The 25,048-nt window shown below is 45.5% G+C and overlaps 1 long non-coding RNA gene across 1 annotated transcript in view; it reads left to right on the forward strand.

Annotated features, from left to right (window-relative positions):
• Positions 1 to 24,087, forward strand: part of LOC135453276 (uncharacterized) — an 81,868-nt gene extending 57,781 nt beyond the window's left edge. The window contains exons 3-7 of the long non-coding RNA XR_010441828.1: positions 2,206 to 2,336; positions 9,930 to 10,023; positions 16,534 to 16,678; positions 17,003 to 17,110; positions 22,499 to 24,087. This is a non-coding gene — a long non-coding RNA (uncharacterized LOC135453276). The remainder of the gene's footprint in view (positions 1 to 2,205; positions 2,337 to 9,929; positions 10,024 to 16,533; positions 16,679 to 17,002; positions 17,111 to 22,498) is intronic.
• The last annotated feature ends 961 nt before the right edge of the window (positions 24,088 to 25,048 follow it).

Genomic DNA, 25,048 nt, shown 5'->3' on the forward strand with positions numbered 1-25,048 from the left:
AGGAAACGCTGGTGGTTTTCAGAGCTGTGAGTTCCTGAGCAGGGAGGGGAGATTTGCCTGTCCATTGATTGAATTTCACCTGAGAGTCCTTGAGCAGTAGCAGGAACAAACTCCAGCATGTTACAGCAAAACCTCATCTTTGCACATGCTGACTCTGTTTCCAGAAGGAACTAATTCTTGCAATAATTCCATTTTTTCCTGCTGTCCCCTAAAGGTTTGTATTTTTCAGCTCAGACCTTTAGCTCGATCCCAGCCACATCTCAGCCTGTTTTATTGTTGCTGCAAGTGATAAATTTTGGATATTGCTCACATGAAATATCTGATGCTATTTTTTGATTCCTTGGACATGGCACAGCTGTTCTTTGACCTCTCTGGGACTTTCAAGATCAAGAATTCAATGTATCTTCCAGGGCACAGCTATTTTTTAAGAGGAATTTTCCCCATAAAAGGTTTTGGCACTAAAAATTGTGGAGTTCTTGTCGCCTCTTTGGAGAATCAGAGGAAAAAAAAAAAACTTTTTTGGATTTTTGTGGCCCAAATTTGAATGTGTGAATTTTGCATTGATGTTTTGTTTGCCTGGAGCAATGGAATCAATGGAAAGCAGCCTCAGGAAATCAAAATGAAAGGAGAAACTAATATTTTTTTTATCTCAAGAGTTCTCCAAATTGTTGTTATTTTAGAACCTGATTATTTTTTAGAGTTTTACAGATTTCTAATTTTATTCTGTACAGTGAATTCATTATTTAGGGGCCACTGAAGTGGCAAATTCTTGTTATTTCTTTTGGTAACTGAAAAGTTTAGAAAGGCCGTGTTTCCAAAGGATTGTGTTGTAAAAAGGCTTTTCCAGTTTGTCCAAGTCTTTTCTCTCTGGTGTCATTCCCAAAAATCTTCATCCCTGCCCTGACCCCATTCCAGCTCAGTCAGTGGCAGCCTCTCTGTGCACACAGGGCTGGCGTTTTTTAATTTTTCATCTGATTTATGAAAAAAAAAAACAACAGTGAAATGGAGTTAAAAAATGTTAATTTTCTTTAATTGTTATAAATAAGAGAAAACAATCAATAGCAGAAAAAAAAAAGTGGAGAAAATCCATGGAAATGCTTGAATTTCCTTGTTCTGCTTGCCAGTTCCAGGAGTGTTTTCTGCCGTCATTCCAGGTACAAAATTAACCTGCAAATGTCTCTTTGTCCTGGAAATGAGACGCTCCCTGACAGGAACACATTCAGTGCAGCAGCATTTGCATTTCTGAGGGAAGATTCACAAAATCCTCTTAAAACACAAAAAGAATTCCAACTTTTGGTACTTCTCGAGTCACTCTCTTTGCTCCTGCATTGAGTGAATGCAAATGATTGTTCTGCTTTTCTTAATCACTGCAAATAATTCCAATAAATGCAGCTGGAGATCCTTGCCCTGCTCTGGTGGGGCTGGATGCATTACATGCCAGAGCTCTCAGCCTCCTATTGATTGATTCTTTGCAGTGGACCTTAAAAATCCATTAAGGAAGGAGTTGGGTGATGTGAATTAATTCTAAATCCTTTGTTGGGAGGAGCAGCTGAAGGAAAAAAAAAAGAAAAAAGCCCTTTGAAAACCATTAATCATAACTCCAAATAGACTGCTAACTTTAAAATAAACTTTACAGTAAATCGGAGGGCAAATCCAAGGAAGGTTTAAACTCCCTGGCCCAATGTGCACTGGGGGTTTCCTCAAGTGTTTTACTGGGTCTCTGTTCAATATTTTTCAGTTTGCATTGTTCTGATAGGAATGTGGTGGTGAGCAGCCAGCTGTGCCAATAGTGGAGCAGCTGATTGCTGTTTCATAGATAAGATATGGCACCACTTTGGAGGCAGCTGAAGAATAAAATAAATAAAGATGGTTGTCTCCTCCCAGGTAACACCATTAATCAGGCAAAACTTTGTTTAGAATAGGAAAAAAACCCCTCATTTTGAACTCCTCAGGTATTATTAATTAATAAAATTAATTTTTATTGAGCAGGCTGTACACCCCCTGCTCCCAGCATCTCAATCTTAGCTAGTTAATCATTGGACTTGATGATCTTTTCCAAGCTAAACTTCTTATGAGCTGTGGATCACTGTGGAATATTTCCCCTAAAATTCTGAGTTCTTTCCCAGTGAGGAAAACCAGGGATTTTCTAAAACTTGGGAAAAAACCTCACTGCAAAATATTTCAATATTTTCCTTGTTCCCACAGGTCCCACAGCCAGCAGTAAATGCCACCATGATTGCAATGAGCCTGGTGAGGTGTGAAATGAAGATTAATCCTTCCCCAGGCCAAGAACTGCCCCTGCCTGAGACACCTGGAGCTCCACACTGCATTTCCAGGTGGGTGCTGAATCCATGAGCGCTTGTGGCAGCTGGAGAGTAAAATCCCACGTTGGTTTTATACATGGCAGGGTGTGTGGGGCTGTGGTACAGCAGAAATTCAGTGTTTGACTCATTGACACCTCGGTCCCCACAAAATCTGTGGATTTTTCTGGATCTCTCAGGGAATGTCCCCATGGTGAAATTCTTGTCCTGCTCAGCCTGAGGGAGGGGCTTGAAAAGGTGGGGTGGAGCTTGTCCAAGAACTGCAATGGATGGCAGGAATTGTGGGATCAGCACAGGCTCTGAATGCAGATCCTTGTGACCAACGGAGCCCCAAAAATTTTATGTACAATGGTAGGAGCCTGCAGTTTTAATCCCCTAACAGTGTTCCACACTGATCATTAATTAGAAAAAAATATATATATATATATTTTACAATAGATATATAATATCTAATATATCTTAGAGTTGTATATATTATAATTATATAATTCTATATATAGTAATAATATATATAGAATTATATATATTTATAGAATTATATATAATTCTATAAATTATATATAACTTAATGTATATAATTATATGTATACATATATAATATTATATATGTATATAAATTACATATACTTGTATATAATGAAGCCAATATAAATATTAATATAAATATAAACACACACACACATATATATATATATTAAAAATGTATATAAATTTGGAATGTCATTCTGCAGACTGCCTCAAAATCTAAGTTTTCTAATTTCTAATTAAAAAAAAAAAATTAACATCCTTGCTTTGAACAATATGCCAAAAACAAGCTTGGAAGGACAGCATATAGCACCAATTATAACACAACATCCATAGCAGCTATACAGGAAAAAGGATAGGACTATTAAGGCAGACTATTATTCCTTTGGAGACTTGCTTTCCTTAATTTGCATAGAACTGTCTTTGATTAAAAATTGCCTGTCACAGAAGTGGCTCGGTGATTTTTTTGGTAGCAGTCATCATTTCCCCTAATGAGAATATTTTTTATTCAAAGGTATGTTTTTATTCATTGGAGATGTTCTCTTTATTTTATTTATTGCTCGTAACTGAGTGTATTCAATTAGAAAACTGGAGATCCTGCTGTGCTTTAACTGTTGGTAATTGAGCTGCTCTGCTGCATTTCTGTGCTGCAGGTCTGCTTGGGCAAGGAAGATGTGTGGGTTCTTCTGGCTGGAATCATTTTGTGCAGTTTTGCTCTGGAGAAGCTGAATTTCCGTTTGAGAGTCCTTGCAGTCAAAGGACAGCATTGCTGTGCAGTGGGCAGAACTGGAAATTGATTTTTTTTTCCAGTGTTTGGGTGGGCTTTAACCTCTTCCTATCAACTGTTCTTGAAGGAACTGTCCTTCCTTTCCTTTTCCCTTCCCTTCCCTTTTCCCTTTTCCCTTTTCCCTTTTCCCTTTTCCCTTTCCTTTTCCCTTTCCCCTTCTTCCTTTCCCTTCCCTTTTCCCTTTCCTTCCCTTTCCTTCCCTCTTCCTTCCCTTCCCTTCCCTTCCCTTTCCCTTCCTTCCCTTCCCTTCCCTTCCCTTCCCTTCCTCCTTCCCTTCCCTTCCCTTCCCTTCCCTTCCCTTCCTTCCCTTCCCTTCCCTTCCCTTCCCTTCCTTCCCTTCCCTTCCCTTCCCTTCCCTTCCCTTCCCTTCCCTTCCCTTCCCTTCCCTTCCCTTCCCTTCCCTTTCCCTTCCCTTCCCTTCCCTTCCCTTCCCTTCCCTTCCCTTCCCTTCCCTTCCCTTCCCTTCCCTTCCCTTCCCTTTTCCCTTTCCCTTTTCCCTTCCCTTCCCTTCCCTTCCCTTCCCTTCCCTTCCCTTCCCTTCCCTTCCCTTCCCTGTGTTTTGGTGCTTTATTTTAACTTGGCTATAAATACTCTGATGAATTTTTAATGCAAGTGCAGAATTTAAAGCAGCAGCCACTGGATTTGCTCTCCAGGTTCCATGAATTCTCCGATGGGTTCCTTAGCACAGCCACCACTGATTTGTTGAGTTCTTTTTTGCAGGATCTGTTTTTGTGGTTGGTAATGGCTATTGACTGCTTCCTACACTTTTTGTGTTTATTAGCTTCCACTCATAAAATTTGGTCAGACAGCTGCTTATGGCTCGACCTTTACAAGCTCATCCCAGTGTCGCAGAAAGCTGTCTGTCCCTGGTAAAGCTCTGGAGCTGCTGTTTAAGAGGAGCTTTTTACAGCCTTGCAGTGCAATCTGCATTTCCCAGTGCATTTCAGCCATGCTCTGTGCTGGGAGCTCCCTGCAGCCTCTCAGAGCCCTGTGGTCCCTGATCCCAGCAGATCCCAGCAGATCCCAGCAGATCCCAGCAGATCCCAGCAGATCCCAGCAGATCCCAGCAGATCAGGCTCCTCCCTGGGTTCTGCTGGGTGCTCACAGGTGTGGATTTATTTCTCCCATCAGCTTTGACGCCTCCTCCCCCTGTTGGGGTTCACTGAAGGGGTGGAAGTGGCCAGAGCAGCTCCTGCCCACAGCTGGGCCCCTCACAGCTGGCCAGATGTGCAGGAGAAGGAGAGGTGGCACCACACAGGGTGAGCCTCACCCAGCAGCTCAGTGCAGCAACAACACCCACAGGGAACACCTGGGCAGAGCCTGCCCTGACTCCTCACCTCACTGAGCACCTCTCTCAGGGAGTTCAGAGCTCTGGCATTTCATTTTTTCCCCCACTTTCTTAAACTTTCACTAAAATGAACGTTTTCAAACGGGATTCTTGTACTTGATGCTTAAACCCCACTTTTTCAGTGCAATTGTTCCCACTAAAATCTAAAATCTGTTATAAAAGAGAAAAACAGAACAAGTGGAATTGAGCAAAGCAGCCTGCCTGATTATTGATATTCTGAGATGTGTCAGTTTGAAGCCTTTTCAAGCACATTTTTGGTCCTGCTCCAAGTGCAGTCATTCCAGTGTTTCTTAAATGTCCAGAAATACAAAACAGGAACACAGAGAGGAAAATAAACCCATTGCAGGCTTTAACTTCTGAGTTCTTCTGAGAAAAATGGGAAATGCAAAGGAAAGTGTTTAGAATTGTATTGGCAAAGTATAAATAATCACAAGCTACAGAGAGATCCGAAAGAAATAACTTGCATGATTTTCTGTCAAGTTTTGAAGGTTATTGTGACAAATTGGAAGTGTTCTTTGGACACTTGCATTGATCAGTAGGAGATTTTGGAATGCAGATGGCACTAGGAATATAGGATCTTATTTCATCTTGTGCTCTGACAGCTGAAGGAAAATGGTGAAGGCAGAAAAAAACCCAGGATGAATTTCTGCAGGGCCAAATTTCCACTTAGTGGAGTTTGGATCGTTGCTTGGATGGTTTCATTTTCTCACATGCTGAGAGGGAAGAGAGGTTTCATCATTCCTCCTATTTTCCATGAATTAATAAACAATTAAGAGGTGAAATTAGCAGTGGGAAATGATGGGAAACTGAGGACACCAGTGCAGGAAAATCGCTGGATTTTAGGCTGAACATGGAATGTTGGTGCTGCACTTTTACTGTCTTGTATCTGTCTCTCCAAGCTGGACACATCAAATCATTGAACCAGCAGGGCTGGAAAAGAGCTCCAAGGTCATCAGTTCCAACCTTTGGCCACCGTGTCACCCGAGCCCTGTCACCAAGTGCCACCTCTGCTTGGTTTTCTGAGCACTTCCAGGGATGGTGACTCCAGCACTTCTCTGGGGAGCCCATCCCAATGTTTAACCACTCTTGCAGTGAATAATTTTTCCTGGTATCCAACCAACCTTCCCTGGCACAGCTGGAGGCTCTGTCCCTTCCCATCAGTGTCATGAACCAGGAACCCCCATATTTCTGTTGTGGTTAGGGGCAAATGTGCCCCCTGCCCACACCCATTGTTTTTAGACCAAGACTCTTCCACTGTTTGGCATCCTGAGCATTTCTGGATCTGAATTCTGGGTTTTTTTTTTCCTGTGCTCCCACAGCCTCTCAGCCTTTGGTTTTTCCATTTTATTCCTTATGTAAAAGAGGAGCCAACTGGTTCCCCTGCCCACGCCCTGCTGGAGGCTCAGTGCTGGCCCTCTGAGCGGAGCTTTCTTCTCCCTGGGCACAAAGCTTTGCTGGGAATTAGTGAAACCTCTGAGGCAGAGGAGTAATGAGTGGTTCTCAACAGCATTAAAAGGCAGAGAGCAACCCAGGGCAGGCGGCATCAAGGAACTGCTCTGCTCCAAAGAGCTGGATTTGCCTTTTCCCGGGATCTTCCGTCACTTCAGTCGCCTCCAAATGGAAGGGATTTCGCTCAGAAGTGCTCACACTTGATCCATCTGTAATTGCCTCCTGCTCCAAGCAGTGCTGCAGCTGCCAGCTGCTTTAACCCAAGCACTCCTCACACATTTTCTTCAGAACGTGTTGGAGTTCAGGACATCCCTCTGTCTGTCCTGGAGTGCCAGGACCCTGCCAGGGGCTCAGAGACCCTGACACAGAGCCCAAGACCACTCTGGTTTTGATTATGACCCATGGAGCAAATGACCAACCTTAGATGAGGATCTGCAAGCCATGACAGTTTAAGTAGAATGATAGTGAATTTATCACAGGGTGAAAAATTGATTTTTGGGGTTTTAGAATGGGGGGTCAGGGGGCAAGATGGAGGAATCTGAGCGTGTCCAGCCTTTCTCCTTCTTCTTCTTCTTGGCCTCCATCTTCTGCTGTGATGTTGGCACTTTTGGATTGGTTTAGAGTAGAAGCTCACTGTCTAACATAGGCGATAGGTTTGGGAAGAAACTGTATTGTACACGTAGTTTTTAGTATAAGAAGATAACACCAGTGTGCCTCTGTCTGTCTTGCTGGACAGACCTCGGCTGGACAGGAGAAAGAATTTTATAGATAAGATACAACAAACAACCTTGAGACCGAGAAATGAAGAGCTCTGACTCCTTCCTCAATTGCCAGGCTGGGAAAAGAGACTTTCTGACATATCTTGGGGTCACTGTGAGCAGCAGAGATCCTGAGAAGAGCACAGCGAGCACCGGCCGCCATCCCTCAGAATCCTCCCCTGCCAGCCAGGGATGCCAGCTGGGATTGCTGAGCTCCCTTCCTCTGCCCAGCCCTGGGCTTGTCCCAAATCCCTCTGTGATGCTTCAGAGCTCCCAGGCAGTGCTGGCTGGAAGGGTGACAGCTCCTCACCTGCTCTGAGCAGGAGGTCACTGGAGTAATTTGCACAAAATCCCCCAAATGCCGGTGGAATTTATGCCACTCTTTGTCAGCTGGGAACTAAGGACGGCTTAACTTTTATGTTTAATCCATAATGAGGTATTGATCTCGTGACAGCAGCTGCTCCCGAGGTGCTGCCCCCAAACTTTTATCTCTTGATAGACACCAATCAGGTACAAAATAATTCACATGCGCTAAAAAAGCAGGATTGTCTCCAGGAAGGAACCCAGCCTTCTCTTCCTGCAGATTAAGGACATGTGGATTTAACTGCAGTAAAATTGACTTGGATTTTTTTTTTAATGTGGCTTCTGGAGAACTAAGCACAGATGATATTTAAATTATCTTAAAAATAGGATTATATATCTAAAAAAAAAATTCAAAAGCAGAACAAAATGAGCTGCCTTCCCTCTGAAGGCTCTGTCTGCAAAGGTCCCCAAAGCTGTGCCAGCCCACGGTTGCTGAAGGCTCACAGTGAACTCCAGTTATTTATAACTGGGAAATTGTAACTGGACCCTTGCTGGATGAAGCCTGAACTTGAGGATTGGGATATTTTGTGGTTTTTCTTTGGGCTTTGCACAGCCCATCCCAGCAGCTCCTGAGGGCTGGAGGAGCTGCAGATGATGTGGGGGCTCACATCCCTTCACTGTTCTGCTGCTGCAGGGGGCTCTGATGTGACCTTGGGGTTGTCTGTGCACCACCAGTGATTCCAGAAGCCATTCCTGCTTCTCTGAGGCTGAGTCTCAGCTTTTCCTTAAGCACAGTTTGCATTGTCCACTGTGTTTAATAATCCAGAAAAAAATTGGGACTATGTGAGCAGTTCTTTATTTCTTTCCTTCTAACAAAAAGTCTGCAGTGCTGCTTGGGAAGGTCAAGGCTGTTTGACACTGCCAGGATGCTGGTATTCTTGGAACAACCATCTGTTCAGAACACAGTGAAAAATCGGTTTGTGACTGCCCAAAGTCACTTCAGCTCATGAATAAAATTAAACAGGAAAAAAAAAAAAAAAAAAGCACAGCAATGTTTTGCCATCGACAACAGAGAAATTTCCATTTGGAAGAATCAGTATTTCTGTCCATGACTGTCCATGAGGGATGAGTGATGGTTTGTTCATGGGATTCAGGTGTTCCTGGCCAAAGGGGTGTCACAGAGAAAAAATGTGGGCCTTTGTCGGGGACGAGCCATTTGTTGGTGAGGGGAGACTCAGACACTCAATATGAGTGATAAGCAAATTCCGTTTATTGAAGAGAGCATCAGACACTTATACAGCGAGTAATAAGCTTATGAATATTCTGTAAGCCAAGCAATCTATTGGTTAAACTATACTATCAACTCTTCCTCATTCCTTAGGGGTTACATCTCTTTTTTCTCATGTCTCTTTCACTGTTTGTTATCCTACCACAGCTAGGCCCAAGGACACTGTTATCTTGCAGGTGCAGGACTTGGAATTAGCCGCAGTTTTTGTACTTTTCCAGTACTTAGCAGCTAAATTCCCAACAAAGGGGGACATGGATGTGAAGCCCTGGGACTGTCACTGTGTGACCAGGAGGAATTGGCCCACAGGGGAGCTGGACAGAACTGCACAGGACACGCTGTGCTGGGCACACCGACCCGCAGAGCTGGGATGGGCTGGAATCTCCTGTGTGCTGCACCCCCAGCCCAGCCACGAGCTGCTTGCTTTGCTCCTTCCCCTTTCCCTCTGCTTCACTTGTACATTTGATGAAATTGTGTAACCTTTGGCAGATTGAGTGTCTTTTTTCCATGTCTTTGTTCCTTTTATTTTTCTCTCCCGGCAGTTTCCCTATTTCCTCATCTCTGCCTTATTCTTTTTAATCATTTTTTACCAGCTGCTACATTTTCATCTCTCACTCCGTTCTTCATCCCTTAAGGCAGGATCCAAAAATACGATCCAGTGACTTCTGCAGGTTTTGTGGTTTGCTGCTTGGCCCCAGAATGTGCCACTTTTTGATCCCTGTGTTTTCCAAAGCAAACTGGGCATTGTAGCCAGGCAGGGATTGGTCTCTGCTCCCAGGTAACAAGTCATAGGAGGAAATGGCATCAAGTTGCACCAGGGGAGGTTTGGATTGGATATCAGGGAAAATTGCACCCTGAAAGGGTGGTCAGGCAATGGAACAGAGAGGTGGTGGAATCTCCATCCCTGGAGGTGTTCAGAAGTTGTGTAGACGTGGTCCTTTGGGGCATGATTTAATGGTGGCAGTGGCAGTGTTGGACAGTGGTTGGACTCAGTGACCTGGAAGGCTTTTCCAGCCTTAATGATTCCATGATTCCACTCACACACCACCTTTTCTTTGCTTTTCCTTTGAGAATTTGAGATGTTCTTGCTGCTTCAATTAGAGAAAACACTTTTCCCTTGGAGCTGCTGTTGATGAATGCCTGTGTTTTCCAGGTGTGCTGTGACTTACCTGGTGCTGCTGTGGGATGTTCATTGGAATATTCATTGGGATATTCAGTGCTGCTTTTTGGACAAACTTCCTGATACAGTGAGTAGAAAATCCCATCTCAAATATGGAAGGCTTTGTATAACGGTGTGGCTTACAAAGTCCTGGAAGTCCCAGGGTCAGGCTGGATGGAGCTTGGAGCAACCTGGGATAGGGGAAGGTGTCCCAGCCCATGGCAGGGGTTGGAAATGTGAAAATCATAAGTTCTGGTGAGATATTGTATATGGCAGGCTGCTGAGAATTATTAACATTACAAAAAAGCTTTCTGGTGTGGGAAGTTTCATTAAGAGTTACGTCTCTGAGTTCAGTCCCAGTTTAATAAGAGGCATCTCCAGCTTCTTAAAATTTAATTTGATAGTTTATGAAGAAAATAATTAAAGCATATTGTGGCATCAGTCACTTTTTATTTCATAGAGAGTGTGTATGAAAAAAGAACCATTCATAGAGCAGACAGAGTTTATATTGGCCTGGAATTTCATTAGTCCTTATTGACAGAGCATCCACTAATCCAAAGTAAATGGGGAGGAAATGATGGAAGAAATAATAAAGGGTAATCTTGAGGCTATAGAAAATGGAAGTTGGTGGAAAGTTTGTAGAGGTTGCAGCTCTGTGGGGAAAGAAGGTGTTTCCAGTTCCTAATAATGAACTGGTGCTCCCATCTCTGGGAGATGAAGAGATAAACCAAGGGTTGGGGGCTCTTCAGTCACACCAAAGAGTGCATCTGGCAGGCAGAGAATCCTGGGATCATCAGTTGGAAAAGACCTTTAGGGCCATCAAGTCCAGGTGCCCATCCATCTCACGGTGTCACCTGAGGGCAGGTGAGCAAAACAGAACCTGCTGGATGCTCTTCAGCCATCAGAGCCCTGATTTCTGGGTCAGGACAAGCTGCTTATCCCCTCTTGGCACACCCTGTTACCTTTTCTCACTGACTTTCCCTGCACAGTTCTGCTTTGGGAATCCAAAATTAGAGCATCTTTTTTTTGCCATAAAACTTTTGTGGCTCTCCCCAGGTCTCTGCTCAGATGATATTCACGAGTGCCTCATCTGCAGGCTGCACCAATAGGCTTCAGAGAGTGTCTTGAAGATTGGATTTGCCTCTGGAATGGTTTTAATCAAACTATTTTTTCCTGTCACTTTTTGGACACTTTACAGCTTTCAGTGACTGCCTTGAACCAGGTCCATAAGAACGTCTGACAAGCCAAAAATAGATTAATCTCAAGCCTGTGCTGCAATTACCACTTGGATTTCTGTATCACTCACTGCCTAAGTGGTTTACAAGCAATTACAGCCCAAGCTCTTGGAAGGAGCCTTCCCATGGAGCTGTCCAGAGGGAAACAGAGCAGGGGAGGATCAGTCCTGTGGGCAGGACTGGGCAGCACCAGCCCTGGGATGGGCACAGGGGATGGTGCTCCAGAGCTCATCCAGCTTTGGGAGACCTGCCCGAGGGAATTTGGGCTCTAAAGGAGAGCCCAGGGGTCAGTGCTGACCTGGAACTGAGTTTAGTTGGGCTGGAGCCCTGCTGCTGACAGCCCTGGGTCTGTCCTGACTGCTGGGCTCAAGCCAGGGAGGTGGAAGGACAGAGAGAATCTCGAGTTGTTGCTCAGGTAAAACCAGCATCTGATCAGAAAGATTTGGGATGGGTTGGGAAAACCAGCTTCTGATGAGAAAGATTTGGGATGTGTTGGGAAAACCAGCATCTGATCAGAAAGATTTGGGATGTGTTGGGAAAACCAGCATCTGATCAGAAAGATTTGGGATGCGTTGGGAAGTTTCTTGGATAAATCCCAGTTAATCCCTTCCTTGTGGCTCCTCACACCCAGCAGATTCTTTGGGGGTGCCAGAACCTGGTGCTGTTACATCCACGGCCTCTCCTGTGCTATTCCCTGAGCAGCTGATAATCTGAACATGAAATCAGGAATCACCAGAGAATTGTGTTTAATGAAGCAGCTGGGAGGCTGCCAGCAGTCACAAAGAGATCCCGAGCTCTTTGCATCCACCTTTTCATAACCAGTTTTCTGGATTTTAGGGGATTCTTGGTTTTGATACCTGTAACTTGTTTTGGTGAGTGATCTCCTGTTAAATCAGGATTGCTTTAGGACTGATGGGAGCTCAGGTGCACTCTGGCTGGTTTGGCTGGATGCAGGAAGGGCAGTGCTGAGCCCAGCCCTCAGGAGCAGAGCAGCATAGCTGCAATTTCGTGTCCCCAAGCCCTGTGACCAAGCCAGAGCTGGCAGCAGCCCAGTGGAGGAGAATGGCTGGATAACTTCTCACCAGGAGAGGAGAGGCCACAGATGGATTCCCTGAGGTGCTGCTGGCTGGATTCAATCAGAATTTGGGACAGGGAGAGCTGGAGCAGCAGAAGGAGACTGAGGGGAAGCACAGGGAGGGGAATGGAGTGTGTGCAGCCCATGGATAATCCTCACTACAGCTGGAGAGCTGGAATCCAGCCCTGCAGTGCCACGTGTGGCTGCTGGGCACAACCTGGACAATGTTTGTTTAAACACCCTTCAACAACGGGGACTTTTCGAAAGTGGGATTTTGTTCACTTGACAAGATTAAATTAAACACAGTGTTACCATCTCTGCCCCCAGCCCTGGATGCCAAAAGGCAGGAAGGGATCAGAAATCTCCAATTCCTTCTGGGGGAGGTGCCAGCAATGATATATGAGCAAATATCTATTTATATAGGTATATATTGCATGCTATTCAGAGCAAATCTTCAACAGGAAACTCCCAGTTTCAGAACTTCCTTATCACCAGTGATGCTCCAAATGTGCTGTTTCATAGTGGAGCAGGGCTACACCATTATCCTGCTTTTTCTTCCCAGAAAATTGCACTGTGCAGCACTATAAACCTGAATCATCCAAGTCCTGTTGGAAAGACATCTTATTTTTCTTTCTAGGTTGCTTAATTAATTTCTTTCGACTTCTTTTATACTGTTTGATGAATGTTATTTCAAACTACTGTCAAAGGGAATGTGAGGAGGGAAAAATGAGCCACCTACACACTGCTTCTAATACAACTGTATCACCCTTTGAAAACCAGGGAATTAATAAAAAATAGGTGTTAGCCCATATGCTTGACAGGGAGCATTTGGAATTGTCAGGCATGTTTCTACCCTAATTATCCTTGTCGGGCCATTTTGTAAACTGAAAAATTCCCCAAGTTAAATAAAAACTCAGAGACAGGTCGGGATATTGAAAGCTCCACTTTGAAACCAGCAAAACAGAAAATTGTTCTTGTTTGGGCTGTTACCTCCCACCCAGAGACCTCTCACAGCACATTGACATGAAAAGCGAAATGAGCACATCTGGTGGTGTTATGAATTGGGTTTGTTTGAAGCTTATTGGGCATCTCCGAGGGAAATCTAACAAAGCTGGGCAATGTGCAGTGTTTCAGAGTGGGAGAAAGCCTCCAGGTGGAATTACAGGGAGAGGTTTTCATGTCCCTTCCTTGTGATGATTAAACTGGAAGGGTAAATATGGGATGTTGCTGCTGCTTTGGGTTCTGCTGAGGTGTCTTACCAGAGACAGAGCAACAGCACCTCTGCAGTGCTCATGGAAGGGAAAAGGGGGTGGTTGTGGGTTTTTAGGACAAGAATGCAGCTCCCTCAGCCTCAGAGGGGCACCGGGGCGGCTGGAGGAGGTGGTGATGACTGAGCACACCCCAAGAGCAGGTCGGGCTGCACACAGAGATGAAGGCTGGGATATCAAAAATTAATCAGGCAGATTCCTGAGCTGGGGCCTCAAGCCAGGGCTTTCAGGCAGGTCAGCACACCCAGGTTCAGCTGCTGCCTGCACACAGTTAACAACACACTTGACTTAGGGTAGCTGCTGCTCCCAGCCTGGCTCGAGGGGGCATTCCCCCCCTCACAATTCAGAGGGAATAATTCATGGGCAAAGTTTGTCTTTTTCTCATGTTTGTATTTCCCATTTCAAAAATCTGTGCTGAAAAATTTATCAAAATAAGCCTTTTTCTTTAGTTCTTTCCTGAGACCATAGGAAAAGCTGCTGCTGCCTAATTGGAGGTTCCCAGAATCATCTTTCTCCTGTGAATACACACAATGTTCATGTTGTGCATATTTGCTGTAGATTGAGTGGGTTCCTTCTTTAAAACTTGCTGTGCTGATGAACGCTTCTCCCAGGAGAGTTCCCCTTTCAATATTTGTGGAAAACGCACAAAGGACAAGGACACAGTTGAAGTCTTTTAATTTGCAAATGTCTCTGAATATTCATGATGCCTATTTTCATATTCATCCATTTTTTCTCCTCTTGTTAAGGCAGCATGTCTGTTTTAAGGTAGAACACATCTGTCACAGTTTGTTTTGTCATCAGAAATAATAATGCTGGGAAAAAACAGTGCAAAATTAATCACAGAATGATGGAATGGGTTGGGTTGGAAGGGACCTTAGAGATCATCTCGTTCCACCCTGAACTGGCCAGCAGAAATCATCCTGTCTGCCTTAATAAACTCCTGATTCGTGGAGGCTGATTCCTGCTCCAAATGAGGGGCAGAAATAGGGAATATTGTGGTCAAACCCAGATGTTGTGAGGGTGACGGTGACCCCAGCGCTGCCTCAGGAGCTGCACGGGCTGTGTTTGGAGAGCTCCTCCTTTAGTGACTCGCTTCTCATCCCTCCCTGCGCTCAGAAAAATTAAATCACCAAGTGTTTCAAGGAAGGACAGCATGAAAAGCACTTTGGATCCCCTCGGAAAGAAATTAATTTTCCATTTGAACCCGGAGCTGCTGAAGCCATCGCGCGTGTTCCCTGCACGGCCCGCGGCATCCAGCGCCGCTCGCCTTTCATCTGCTGCCTGTCGACAGCTCCTCAAATTGTCTGAGGGGGAAATTTCCTCCCACCTCTTATTTGAACAGTTTTTTTCCCTGAGAAATGTTGCCAACAAAGATTGCTTCTCTTCAGGGCTGGCAAACACTATTTCTTACCTGGTGGCTTATTGGGAATACAATTGGAAAAAACATGATAAGGTTTTACAAACAGCAGGATGAATAAAGGGAGGAGGGAGATTTTTTATCTCCCCCCCATGAGCTGCAGACAGGGGCTGTTCCTGCTCTGATTATCTCCAGTGTGCAGTTTTTCTCAGTGAACCTGCTGATTTAGCTGGAAAGCATCGAGTGTCACGGGCTGGTGGCTCCACAAGGTCACGGTGGTGGCACGTGGAAGGTCCCCACTGTCCCCTGTGCCTGGCACTGTTCCCTGTGGTGAGGCATGGCAGGGAGCTCCACATCTCAGACTGTGCTCTTTTCCATGGTCTTTGTGTTCTTTCCTCCTTGTTGTTCCCCCAGAGTGTCCCCACTTCTCTGAGCATTTTTGGACTGGGTGCTCAGAGGGATCCCCTGGGGATGCTTTGGTGCAGCAGCTCTGGGACCTGCTCTGGCAGGTGCAGGAGGGGCATTTTGACCCCTCAGATCCCTCCATATCCTCTCCAGAACAAGAGGGCTCTTTAGACTTTCAGCCTGTGTTTATTCCCCTTCTCTCTTTCAATTACCTAAATGTTTGAATAATTCAAAAATTGATTTCAGCCCAGCAAAGCTCCCGACCACACTCCGAGTTTCGTTTGCTGCAGAGCCCACAACTAACAAAGCAACCATTTCTTTATTGCAGGATAAAAGCCCATCTCAGAGATAAGCTGTCTGGAGGAATGTGGCACTCTGCACCATTTCCTGGGCATTAAAACTTCCATTTATTTTCAAATATTTTGCAGACCAGCCGGCACCTGGTGTATCGACCGTGCCATTAAATCACACAGAACTCGTATCTGAGAGAGTTTTGGGATCACTGTGCCACCCAAACCCCGGCTGGCACTGCAAGGCAAAAGAAGAAGAATTCAATACTAATATTTTTCCTGCAGGCCATGGCTCACTTGCCCAGGCACTGTGTGTGTGGCACTTGCTCTGTGAGTGAAGGCCGGGGCTGCTTGCCTGGCACTGAAACACATCCTTAAGGCTCCCTGAAATATAGAAGAAGACAGGGATTACAAGTCCTTCCCGAGCAGCCAGAACAGAACCCATTAAGGTATTGCAAGCCATGCAATTCAATGGCCCTGGAAGTATAATTTGATTGTAATTCAGGAGGTTACTAAAAGGAAATCCATACCAGGCTGAAAGATAAGCGAAAGCGAGGAGTGTATTTACTGGGAGTGCTGAAATGTGAGGTGTGTGAGTCCCTTATCTCCTTTGTCTGCACTTTATCACCACTGAAGGCAAGTAAAAGGGGAATAATATCTGCTTCACAAGAGAAGATTGGATTAAGTTTTCCCAGTGGTCTTGTGGGAGTTATTTCCATTTTGCTCCTGCCTGGATTAGCCTAACTCCTTCAGGCTTTTCCACATCTCTCCAGGAGAAGGTCCTGGCTCAGGGAGGGGAGGGGAGCAGGGTTGGTGTGTTGGTTCTTCATGGGGGAATTTGCTTTTGACCTCAGTAAAAGAATTAGGAGACCTACAACCTACTCCCTGACACTTTTACTGAAGAGGTTTCTTTTTCAGATCCCTTTTTGTTATGCAGCCTTTTTGTTTGTCAATGTTATCTCTTGCAGGTGTTTATTAGAACCACTATTTGTGAGAAGAAACCTGGCTGTGCTCATTTCTTGCTGAGGTTTCTCTTCCTGCCCTTGTCTCCAGCTCCAACCCCTCTCTGCAGAGACCTGCCTGACTCACTGCACGGCTGGGAAACAGCCCCAGGTATTTGATCTCTGTTTTATCTCCTGGTCCTGCTCTGAACACTGAAAGGGTGCTGGTGGGATCCAGTGTCCATCAGTGCCTCCCTCTGCCTGGATTCCATGGCAGTGGCAATGCTGGGGTCTGCCTGCAGGGTGTTCTCAGCCATGAGTGTTTCCTTGGGTTTGTTGAGCTGTCCAGGCAGAAGCTGAGCATGATTTTACACTTCACACACATTTACTGTCCAGATATTCCCATTTTTCCTTAGCCTTTTTCACATCTAACTTGCTTGACGTGCACGTGGGTGAAAAAGAGAAGGCACTTATGGGGTGTTGTGTTTTATTCCAGGGATGGCTCAGCTCAGGAGTGATCACAGACAGACACTTGGCACTTCCACCCAATTCCACTCTGCTGCAAAGGGAACAGGGGAAAACCTCAGCTTGTGGCCTCTGACAGGTACCTGCCAGGCAGTTTATAGCTGAAATGAAGGGCTGATTTCCCTGCTTTTTCATTTGGAGGGGGCAGGCTTAGTGGTTCTTTGCTCACTAATGGCCAGTGCTGACCAGCACAAGTGCCCATTCCTGCCAGAGTTTTGATTTTCAAGCCCCACGTGTTTCTTCTTCTACCACTTCTCTTATTTCTCTCTGGTTACTGTTGTAACTGCTGCATCTTCTTTGAGCTCCTGGGCACTACAAGACATCTCCTAGATGTTGAATCTTGTCACTTTTGATAAATCTCAGTGAAGCACAGAGCTCAACTGAAACTGCAGCTCAGCATCCTGAAGTGCCAGTTCAATCTATTTCTAGCCTTGGAAAAAAAAAATAGAAGGGGGGGCAGCAAAAATCCTCACAGCTTTATAACAGTAATAATGGTGGGAATGAGTTGGCTTTCAGAAAATAATTTAATCCCTGGAGTATTGGAGATGAGTTTTGAGTGTCAGAGCCTAAGGTAGGGCAATGTCCTATTGCTGTGGCTTGTATTAAAACAAAGGAACATTTTTCCTCTGGAAGTTCATTAAAGTTCAGTTTTATTTTAGCATTTTCCAGACTGAAACCACAAGCAGAACAACTTTCTGGAAATCCTGGGATATTGGTTTTGCCTTAGCACTGTCAGATCATCTGAGCACTGCTCTTCTATTGTTTTATGTGAACTTTGGGATCTGGAGGGATTCCTTGTGCTGGGAGAGGCCATGGCAGTGCCTTTTAAGAGGTGGAGAGCTGGAGAGAGCTTTTAAAGACAGAAATGTGGCCTGGCTGCCTTTTTGCAGCCCACAAAATCAGGTGTCTATGTGTTAGACTTTGAAATTTCCTTCTGGTTTCACCAAAGAGGACAAATCTCACTCCTGGTTTCACAACAACACAGCAGTTGGCATCACATTAAATGTCAGGTGAATGCCACAGAGAATGAGAATTAAAATTTGGCAGCAGTGTCTGCCTGGGCCTCGGGAGCAGAGTTATCTAAGGCAGGAGTTAGGAATAAACAGGATGCCCACCTGTTTAGCATTCAGCTTCATCCTTCCTAACTACCATCTTCATTTGTACTCTGGTTGTGACATACAAATCAATGCCCCCCAAATGAAATTGCTTTGTCTAATAATCCTTTGTGCCAGGGTTATCAATAGTTCATTAGTCTTACTTTGCATCTATCAATGAGAGGTGCAATTGAGAGAGAGAGAGTTCAAGGAAAGAAGTGAGCACGTTCTCTGTGGAAGGTGTCTTCCACTCTGGCAACCCTTTGTCAGCCTAAGGGTGTAGCTGTACACCCAAGTTTTGTTCACTTGGAAGCTTTCACAGGTTTTCATTTATTCCTGAAGAGCCCCAAAGGGCTCTCGAGTCTCTGATGGATCCTCCCACCATGAACAGCCATGACTGAAAACCTCCCATGACAACACCAGCAATGATTTTTGCTTTCCTGTTTCAGCTGTCCCTTGGGTTTTGCCACTCCTGCAAAGGCCAGCTGTCCCTTCCTGGTGAGGACTTGGTGTGGCCCTGCCCTGGTGACAGCAGAGCCTGTGCTGGCTGATGAGGGCCCTGCCTGGGCCAGCCAGGTGCTCCTCACTCATTACCCTGCTTTATGGAGCTTGACAGGAGACATTGGATGCTATCCCAGCAAGGTGGCACAGCTTCAGGCCATGAAATTTTATTCCCAGAATCTTGCCAAGTTCATCTGAGCGGCATTTTGTGTTCTGGTGCCTCCTGCCCTGTGTCACTGAGCTCTAACAATGTGCCAGGATCAGTGTAGGTGCCACTCTGGGTCAAAGTCGACCAAAAACATCTCACACCCTTGGTGGTTTCAGTTTTGTATTAATTAGTTAGAACTCTGCATAGATTGACAAGGTCAACAAGTGAATTGTGTCATTCATTAGGTACCAAATAATTAGTGGTGGCTCCTGGGATGCCACCTGATTTCTTTCATCCCAATTTTTACTTTGTTGCAGCAGGTTTTTCTAATGATCAGCACACAATCATTTCACAATTCATCAAACCAGTAGATGTGGGGCAAACCCCAGGTTTGGAAGGTGTGTGCAGCAGAGGGGGACAGGGCTGGAGCCTTGGCTGGGTGTGCTGGGCTGGCTCCAAATGGGATTTCTGCTCATGGAGGGACTTCTCATGGATACCTGGAGGCTGAGCAGCTCCTGCCCTTTGTCCTTCAGCTCAGGAACTCCCTGGACCCAGGCTGGGGTGGGAGTTGAGTCAGCACATCCAGGAGAAGCAGAGAGTTTATTTAACTTCATCAAGTGACCTCAAGGGATTGTGTTTGGAAAAACACCCAGCTAGATGAGCTAAACCCCTCTGGCCTTCTGGTGCTCCAGAAATGAGTTCTTGAACTCACACAGGCCATGTTAAGTGGAGCCAGGGAAAAGTTTTGACTGAGAAACTATTTGTCAGCATATTGTTGCCATGAATGTTTCATGAAGCCTTTGATTCCTTCAGATTTTCCTGCTTGGAGAACATTGATCATGGTTTGGGGTAACTTTGCTGCAAGAAAATTCTTCTTACAATTTATTTTATGTTCTTTTCCTTTTTGCCAAAGGATAAAGAAGAGAGGATTGATAAGTTATAATGTCTACAAAATAAGAAAAAGAAATACCTTTTGTTTCACTGCTGCTGAAAGAAATGACAATGAATTTTAAAAATTTCAAGCCGAAAGCAATAATTTCTTTTGAAATTCCTCACAAGGTATATTTCCCTTTTTTTAAAATCATGTGTAACTTAGAAAAGCGATCCGGTAGCGCTAGGCTGCAGTTGAAAAAAAAAAGATTTGCACATAAAAACAAGGTGATTTTAAACTGCTTCTGGTGTGACAGAGTTTTGGATCAATATTTCATCACAGGAAGTCGGCGCCGTGACTTTGAGTCTTGCTTTGCTGGCGCGGGGAGGCGGCTCTGCTCCAGTGTCACTCCTGCCTGCTTCTCCCTGCTGATAAAAGCCAGCAGGCAGAATGAAAGGGGACAAACGCCCCCAGCTCTCCAGAAAAACACGCAGAGAATGAAAGGATTGTGGTTCTTTTTGAAAGGACGTCTCTTCCCTCCTGGTGTCCCCACTATGTGTCCCCCGTGACCGGCTCCTGATGCTGGGGAGCTTCCATGGGCACACATTCCCTGTGGTCCCTCCTCCTGCACCTCCAGCTGCAGTGGGGCAGGGCAGAGCAGTGCCATGGGCAGGGGATGAACGCATGGAAATCTGTATTCATGAGAATCAGAGACGGGGAATTTCTAATCTCTGCTCTGCTCCAGGCCAAACGCGGATGTGATTCTGAAAGATTATTCCGTGAGTCAGCTCCAAGTGAGCTTTCCTCAAGTATCCTGGATTTTTTTGAATAAAACCTCTCCAGACCAGGAACTGAAGTGGTCTCTGGGGCTGCAGGGCTGTGCTGTGGGCTCGGCTGATGGCAACTGCAGCCACAGGCAGGACAAAGCCATGGGGAAACGGGACAGTTAGAAGGTCAGAGGAGATTTGGCACATTTATCACTGTCTGCTCCTTGCCAAGCTCTTCCAAAGCCCGACTGTAGCTCTGACTGTCACACTGTGTTTGGAGACAGATCCAAGAAATGACTCAGGGCCCATCTGTGTTGCCAAATAGCTTCACTCCGTGTCTGCTGTCTGACTGTCCGTGCTGGTTTGGAGCGAGCCAGCTCCTTCCCTCCAGCAGGGCTTTCTGCAGGGCTGCTGTCACAGGAGCACAGCGGATCCCCATCCTCCTGCTGCTGTCTCACAGCTCTGAGCTGTGGAACATCCCTGCCATCATCTCAGCTGTCTCAGAGGCACCACCCTGCTGCAGGATTGCCTTGGGGCCATCAGAGCTGGTCCTGAGCTGTGCCCTCCAGTCCTGCAGCTCACAGAAATAGGAAAGAAATGTTCAGGGTTGGACTGGTGAGGGTCCAGCAGGGAGATCTGTCTGCCTGTGCAGCATTTCACAAGGGCATGGAGGGACAGGACAAAGGGGAATATACATTGGGATGGAATTGTCCATCCCAATATCCCACAGGTGCCCAGAGCAGCTGGGGCTGCACACAACTCCTGGATCCCTGGCAGTGCCCAAGACCAGGCTGGACATTGGGGCTGGAGCAACCTAGGACAGTGGTGGCACTGGATGATATTTAAGGTTCTTTTCTACCCAAACAATTCTGGGATTTCAGGCCCTCTTTATTTCTGAGCTGCACAGTTTTAGTAACAATTTAAAATTTACAACACCCACTGAGAGTAACTTTGGATGGGAACACGCAGCTACATTACTTTTATCCATAGTTTTATCAACAAATATAGCCTTTCCTAACAGCCTTCATACTCTCTTGCCTCAGGATTTATTTTTGAAAGTGCTATAAATAGGCAATGCTCTGGATTGGGTCAGTTCCCCAGGGAAATAAGTGCATGCCACTTTTATATGAGAGGTTAAATTCTGCCAGCCTTATACTGACTGAGGAGAGCATTAGGGGAGGTGTAAAGTAGGGAAGAACTTGCTGCTGTGTACAAATGTAATTTAACTAAGTACACCAATTGCATTTTTAGAAACCTTATTATAGGGTCAATTTATTTTGTCAAGTGACCAGTAATTAATTTTATAGATCTTAAAGAGAGTAAACTCTAAACTCTCTGCTCTGATTCAGACCTTGGCATTAAAACGGGAGATTTGTGTGTGCTGGGCTTTCAGAGATGCTCTCGGTGTTGGCTGAGTGATGTGATGGGGTGAGGGAGGTGTCAGGGCAGGGCAGAGCCCTCAGAGCCCTTGGCTTCAGGCAGGGATGGGGCCAGGCCAGGGCTCCTCTCCCCTCTCAGAGGCTTGCCCAGTGCACCTTGCTGGTGTTGATGCCTTAGGATTTTAAATTTTCTATTTTCCATATATTTATAATCCTGCAGTTCTTCAGTGTGTAACTCTAAATTCTGTGAGCTGCTGCTTTCCCATTTGGGGCAGACACAACAATTCCTCTCCAGGCCTGGCAATCAAGGACACCTCACTGCCTCAGGGCCCAGAGATGGGAACAAAAGGGAGTTGGGGCAGCAAACTTGGCGTCAATGACTTCATTACCTGAAGCTGGAATTGGGAGATTAACCCCAATTTCCAAATAGACCAAACTTATAAAAGTGTGAAAACCTCTTGACCCATTGTCCATTTTTGGGTGTAGCCCCTGGGGGGCTTTGTCTGTCCAAAATGTGCGTGAATGTCCTTCAAAAAAAAACCCAAAAAAACCAACCTGCTCTTTATTCCCTGAATTCTGTTTTCAGGTAAGCCCATCAAGGCATCCTTGTTTTTGTGCCTCTGAGGCTCTGGGGGCTGTGGGAGGGATTCTCCAGGCAGGAGCTGTGCTGTGAGGGCTGTGTGTAATTCTGGGGTTGTTGTTCCCAGAGAGCTGACAGCCTGTCGTGCAGCACGAGCCACTGGGTGCTGCCTCAGCTCTGCCATCTGCCGTGGTTGCCCTCTTCCCTGCCTACTCCCCGTGCAAGATTTGGGTGTTTTCTCCACCCTGCTGAGCTTTCAGCACAGCCCATGCCCTCGTGCCATGCTGGGGCAGCATCAGGAGGCTGCTGGGGAGCCCTGACCTGGACCAGGTGGGTGGAACCTCCCACAGCTTACCCACCCACTCCTCACTCAGAAATCTCTCTTGTTGTGATAAAGAAACCAAACAAAGTGAGATTTAAGCAAAGTGTCATCAGTCTCATGTGCTGGTGAGAATAAAAATCCCTCTTCTCCCTGGCTGCGGGAATTGGACTCAAAAATTCAAGCAGACTTTCAGCCTGTTGTTGTGTGTAATGTAATTTACTCCTCCTTCATAATGAAAAATGTTTGGATAAAAGTGAAAAAAACCCATTTTGACCCGTTTTGGTGGTTGGTTAGATGACTTCACAAGTCCCTTCCAACCCAAACTATTCTATGACCCTGCAGAAGGTCGCAAGAAAACCCTGACAGATTGAACATTTTGAAGGATGCCTTTCCTACTCCGGTTTAACACTCCAGCAAAGAGGAGAACAGCATGACTGGAGCTGAGGAGCAGAGAGTGACTAACGAGCAGGAATCAGCAGCAGGGCAGCAGCCTGTGCTGCACCTGCCCAGGCAGCCCCAGGGCACGGCATGGGGAGCACCATATGCACTGCAGGGCTGAGAGCAGCAGCTCACACTGCCCTGCAGATGGGGAAACAGCCCTGCCCTTGAGCAAGGTCAGAGAGAGGGATTTTGGAAGATGGGCAGCTCCAGAGTGCAGGATTTTATTCAAAGCACAGTGGGTTTGTGGGCACTGAGGGTGTGCTCAGGGATATGATGTGCGGGAAGGGCTCTGGCACAGCCATGGGAAATTCTTTAGAGCAGAAATGAGGACTGATAGGGTTACAGGAAATTTACAGTAAAAATAACTCAGCAAATTTGGCACTTGGGATGCAGATTGTGGATAGCTCCTGTTCTCCTCTGTGCACTATATCCAAGTTTTAGGTAGTGTTTGAAGGAATTATTTCCAGCAGGGATGCAGTTAAATGACAACACAAAATAGCCTCTGTTAATGCTGTTACCATGTGTACAAGCTATGTAATGCTACTTTTTTTTCTAGTAAATGTATTTTCCTCCTAGTTTTGAGTTTCCCTGATTGGCTGGGTCTGTTCCACTTGGGATAAAACAGAAGAAGATGCAGTGTGTGGTGGATTTAACAACCTGTGGGATGCAGGGGTGAGGTCCCTTCTCCAAGGGAGGACATTATTGTATTTTCTGTGTTTTGTTTTCCTTTCTTTTTGTTTCAAGTGAATATGTCTGGAGGATGAAGGATGGGTCACTTCCCTGACTTGCTTTTCTTCCTAAGTCACTGAAAGAATTCAAGGGGATTAGGGAGAATTCAGAGAGCCATGGACAGAAAATCCCCTGTTCAGGATGGCCTTTCCCAGGATTTCAGTCTGCTTCCTCTTCCAGGTCTCTTCCTTTCATAGGAGCTTAAAAGGAGGGTTTTGAATGACCCAAGGGTGTGACTTTTGTTTTTGCTAGGTCAATATATTGGAAATACTCAAGGCCAGGTTGGATGGGGCTTGGAGCAGCCTGGGAGGTGGCAGGGGTTGGAATGACATGACCTTCAAGGACCCTTCCAACCCAAAGCCTGCCATGATTCCATGGCTCTGCTGGGAGCTGAGAGCTGGAATCAGCAGGAATTTGCTGCTGGCACTGGAGGGGGTGGGAAGCAGCCAGATCCCCCTGGCATGAAGGACATCAGCACCCCAAAGCCAGGTAGGACATGAGGGCTCAGCTGGAAAAGCTCCACCAGAATCACAAAGCTTTAAAATCCATTTAGTGGCGACTGCAAAATGTTTTGCATAAACTCCTTTTCTTCCTGCCTAAATATGAACACATCCAGATCAATCACCGAGCTCAAAAATCTTCCTGGTTCTTTTGTGAACATCCTGCTTTGTTATTCCTTTCATTTGTCTTGCACAGAACAAGCCAGCACCGAGAAAATAACTTATTGTGGATGATCAGAAAGACCTTTTCTCCCTTGTTTTTCAAACAGCAGTACACAGAAATGGAATGTTGTCTGTACACAGAGTTGCTGTTTTCCATATATAACCAAGGTGTCACGCAGCTCATTATTTCAGGGAAAAAATCAGTGTCAACAAGCAAGGCTTGTGGCTGTCGTTGTGTTTATTAAAAACAAAAATGTTTGATCTCTTGAAGAAAGTAAAGAAATCAGCTCCTGGATTTTAGATTTTTTTTTTTTTTCTGGACTTGGTCTTCTTGAAAAGCATCAAAAAATGAAAAATCTAAGGTGACATCCTCTGTTCTCGTGGCCCCTAATAGCCAGTCACTCCACCAATTTTTCTAAGTTTATCTTTAATCTACTATTCCCAAACTAATTAGGGACTGAAGGTCTTTGGACTGATTTTCATTTTGTCTTGAGTTATTGTGACATCTTTACTACAAATTCTT

Source organism: Zonotrichia leucophrys, chromosome 12, assembly GCF_028769735.1.
Source record: "Zonotrichia leucophrys gambelii isolate GWCS_2022_RI chromosome 12, RI_Zleu_2.0, whole genome shotgun sequence".
Lineage (NCBI taxonomy): Eukaryota > Metazoa > Chordata > Aves > Passeriformes > Passerellidae > Zonotrichia > Zonotrichia leucophrys.